Source organism: Penaeus monodon, chromosome 6 (assembly GCF_015228065.2).
Source record: "Penaeus monodon isolate SGIC_2016 chromosome 6, NSTDA_Pmon_1, whole genome shotgun sequence".
NCBI lineage: Eukaryota > Metazoa > Arthropoda > Malacostraca > Decapoda > Penaeidae > Penaeus > Penaeus monodon.
This window is the reverse complement of record NC_051391.1, coordinates 57,500,439-57,505,438: the sequence shown is the minus strand read 5'-3', so window position 1 is coordinate 57,505,438 and position 5,000 is coordinate 57,500,439. Positions and strand designations below refer to the sequence as shown.

The 5,000-nt window shown below is 35.8% G+C and overlaps 1 protein-coding gene across 2 annotated transcripts in view; it reads right to left on the bottom strand.

The window, feature by feature from the left end:
- LOC119574702 (broad-complex core protein isoforms 1/2/3/4/5-like) overlaps nt 1–5,000 on the bottom strand; it is a 12,417-nt gene that overhangs the window by 6,399 nt on the left and 1,018 nt on the right. The window lies entirely within an intron of this gene.

Below are 5,000 nucleotides of genomic sequence, written 5' to 3'. Positions count from 1 at the left end.
TGGCCACTCAAGTGAGCCTAATGCATAGATTTTGGGCCAAGTGCGGGCAGTGAAGCACTTGGATCCAAAGGGTTGAGATCTGCAAAACCTCTACACTACAGGGTGTCAGTTATTACAACCAGAGAACAGATTTACCATAATGCAGTGGCACAGCTGAAGTGAAGGCAAGACTAAGTCTCCATTACTCAAGCCAGCAAGTTTGGGGACTCTGTAGTTTCTAGGTAAAGAGAAAATACTGTATTTTAAACAATACAGAACTGTACTTTAGATATCAGATACTGAAATAATACAATGAGCAAGCCAAAACCTGTACTTTAAAATGTAAAGAAGAAACAATAAAAGTTGCACTTTCCATTATAAAATCGCAGAAAAAAGCCAGAGCCAAGTTTCAGTCACAAGAGAATCAAACCAGTGTTACATGCATATTTCCCAACCCCCACCTGTATTTTCAAAGATGGTTTGCTCCAAGGGATCCTCTTGACCACTTCCCTAGCTATGTGTCTTGCACTCACTCACTCACTCACTCTCTCTCTCTCTCTCACATACACACAAACACACACAAAATGATGACTATGACTTTTAAAACCAAGAGTTAGGGACACCATATATATCAATGTTAGTCTAAAAAAAAACTTAACCTTATAATTTTTCACCCCATTCACTCCTGGGGGGGGGGGTGCAAATTCTAAATGTCTAATCCTATACAAATAGATTTACATGCTTGAAATTAATATAGCATAAAGACCTTGTTCAACGTTTTGTAAATGAAATGAGAAATCTTGGTGAACTTCATTTGTTGTGGAATATTAATTCTAAAATTTTCAGTTTTGTAAACAATGAATTAGAATCAGTGTGATGGTATAAAACTTATGTTTGGAGATACAAGGGTCTAACATTTCTATAACTTTAAAACTCGAGTATACTATACCTTGAGCAAGTGATATGCCATTTTCCTCTTTTTCAAGATTTTAGATATTCATAGTCTGTAGCATAATATCCATTAATATCATACCTATATTGCACTGACTCATCTCCATCATTATGCTCAAGTTTGACTGGAGTTAATCCTTTTAACTACAGATTTTTTTTTCTTTGTTCTTTGCTGCATTTGAAATTGCATATGGCATTTACCTTCTTGCAAGGATGTCTTGGAACCTTATATTTCACCCCCTAAATTTATAATGATCAAAACAATTGTTGTAAGTTAATTTCAAGACTGTTTTCATTGAAATGCTTCTGAAATGTACCATGAGTAATGTAAAAACACAACTATCAATTATGACTGTACATAACCAAGGTTGTGCATGGGCCTAAGTGCCTGGAGTATTGATACATTTTGGAATAGAAAAACAATAATTTTCTATGAGTCATAGTGACTGGTCAAAATGCCACATCTATTATACACAAAGGTCATGACAGCCCATTTTGTATATGCAAAGGTCATGGTGTTACACACTGAATGTGCAAAGACACCTTATATAGGGTTACCTTACGGTTAAGTTGTTTGCTACCAGGTGAGATCAAGCTAGAATTTATTCATACCCCACTTCTCCCCTTCACCCATGACTCCCTCCTCCTCTCTCCTGACTTTCTAAACTCTGTAGTTCAGTTCAGCAACCACTTGACATAAGGCAAGTGCATCTAGGGTGTTCTAAGACCAATTGCGTGAAAGTGCATTTATTAAATGTTTTGTTAGTTCATACTTTCATCTGTAACATAACCATTAATATGTTCACATTAATGCACTACAATCTCACAATTGTAGAACATCAATGTGAACATACTGATGCTTATGTTATAGATGAAAGTTTAAACTAACTAAACATTTAACAAGTGCATTTTCGCATTTTATGGTCTGAAAACATCTTTGGACATCCACACCCTCATACCATCACGAGAGAAACATTTTTTGATATGTAAAATCAGTTTTTCATACTCTAAAGACCAAATCTACATGTCCTCTCTTTTCTCTCTTTCTCCCTTTTCCTTACTGCAATAAAACCAAACCAGGGATAAAATTACTCAGCAACTACTTGATGATGGTGGGGGCAGAAGGGAGGGGTTCTAGACCAAATTTACCACTTGTGAAATATGAAAAATTGAACATTATTGCCACTAGGGGTCAAGACTGGATGGGGAATTGCTCTTCCATGATAAATATCTAAACATTTAAATACATTTTTTAGTATTCTATATCACTATTATTATGTCTTCTTGCTCTGAATCTATAACAAAAGTATACATTATGTATATCAGCAGAGTTATATAATGTTCTAACTTTCCCCAATATCAAATTTACATTTCAACAAACTTTTATTGTTGCTGTGCATTAATAACCTCTACCATTTCACACATGAAAAACTAAAAGATCATACAAAGGTTTCATAACATTAATAGGGATTTATTAAGCATACTGAATCATTCAGTTCTCTCTGAGTGATTTTCAAAACTGATTATATTAGACATATACTGTCCTTCCTGATTCAGGTTCTTCATTTGCAAATGAACTGCTAACAATAGCCCATCCACTGGGTTTACAGTTTTGCTGGAAAAGCCATTAATAAAACTATATATATATATATATATATATATATATATATATATATATATATATATATATATATAATATATATATATATATATATATATATATATACATATATATATGATTTCTGCCTAAATTTCACTGTAGCAAGAAAAGGATATTATCTAAAAGATAGAAATGTAGAAAAATTTAATTCCTTTAGAGCAAGAGGGATTTTGTAAATTTACACTCAAGATAGTTCTGAAAGCTCGGCATGAGCAACTGCCTGACATTCATCCCTCTCCTACTGCCTGGACTGAAGGGTGTCCTGCTCGTGATCATTACCTTACATAGAAATGAAATGTGATGCAATGCTTGACTTTAGTTGAGTACATACAAATACTTGCACTTTCCTTTTGCCCTACAACGAGTACAGATTGCACCAAAAAACTCTGAATGAGATGAAAACAGTGTAAATGGGCCCAGCCAGTAGACTTGCTGGGAATACCATGATGGTTTGCCACATCAATGAGCCAAGTTGCCTCTTATGGTTTTATTTGTTGCCATTATCTTTTGCTGAAGACACCTACTGAGAATTTGCCTTAACCCTTTGCCGACAGGTGGCATGTACGCACATGCCATGGCATGGCGGGACCATCTGCCGGGGGCACATACGCACATGCCATAGTGTATGTATGGACATGCCATGAGTTTTTTTTTTTTTGTTACAATCACGGCAAAAGATTATTTTTCTGCCACTGAAAGTGTGATTAAGTCGGTTTTAACACTTTCTCATTTTTACCATGCAACAACAATAACAACAATAACAACAACAACAACAACAACAACAAAAAAACAAAAAAACTATGATTTCAACTCCATGACGCCGCACACTGCTTATTCTATTCGGACTATAGACCGAATAATGATCAACTATGGAGTCTATATAACAACAAAAATATCCTTCAGTCTCGATTTATCAGGAAGTATGGCAAGTAGAGACTTTAGAAAATATTGAAAACTGAAAATACATATCTTCGTAGTATTACAAAGAAACAGCATGGGATGCTGGTATTTGGCATGAGTGGTCGCGCATGCTAGGGCGATGATATAAGCCCCCAGCAGCGAGGCCCGGGCCACTATGAATACTACCCGTCAGAAAAGGGTTAATGTCAATTTATCTATTCCTTTACAAATTATCATATGCCTTTTTTTAACTGTGGAGAAGAGGAACAAGACCCTTACAATTACCCTTGGATGTGGCTAGGCAGTGTATAGGATGTAGGGAAAACCTACTCTTTTGTAAAATATGGGTATAAGGAAAAGGAATGGCAGATTGCTGTCTAATATATAATAAATCATATATGTATATATGTATATATGTATATATATATATATATATATATATATATATATATATATATATATATATATATATATATTTATAGACACACAAATTCGCAATTTGTGTATTGTAACATATAAGTGTCTCAACTGGGTAACAGTGTTGCGTAATACTTTAACCCGTTACAAATGGGTCATGTGTATCGTGGTCATAACAAACCACTTGGTCTACGGGCTATGCCTGTACACACAGCAATGCACCGCAGTGCATGGAGCAGGAAGTTCTGCTTGATGTAGCAGACACCAGTCTCCAGTGTCTGGCCGTTGCCAGAAATCACCCGAGTTTATAACGCTCAGGGATTTCTGTTACCCAGCGGTGATGGGTTAATGATGCACGCTGGGAAAGTGTAAAGGTGTATTTTACTTCATCTAAGGTTTTTCACTCATATCCATCACTGAACCCTATTTCCAAGAATCTATCCTGCCAGAACATATAAGGTGAAGATTTTATAGATTAGGTGGGGTTAGGAGGGGCAGTAGCCCCTGACAGAAGGTTGAGGGGGCAAGACCCCCTAAATTCTACAAACTGGCACTGCAAAACCTAAATTACTGAATGATTTACCTTGATCTTTTACTTTTACCCTACAATTTCCATGGTACTTCACATACCCTCCTCAGCTATTAAGCAAATATCGCTGTTATATGTTGTTTGCAGTGGGAATTAATTTGAAAGTGATAGCTATCAGAAACATATAAGGCTCGGCCAAAAAATGCCATTAGGTGTCATTTCTAAATTTTCACAGTATAAGGATATGTTTCCCACATTCCTAATTTTTCACTCAAGTGATTGCCTGCATGCACTGTCCAATATGTCTCAGTTTGCTAATGAATCTAGGAAAAATTTATGAAAGTAATAGTAAATGCAAGGTATTACATATAAATGTATATATAAGGACATATTTCATTACAGTGAAGTAGATTGCTTTCTAAGGTATGATACTTAATCCGCATCTGCCGGGCCACGCCTATAGCCGTCAAAACAAACCGGCTCAATGTACTGGGTATGGCTGTAGGTATTGCAGTAGTATTGCTAGAGCATGCCGAACAGAAAATTTCACTACATGTAACGAAG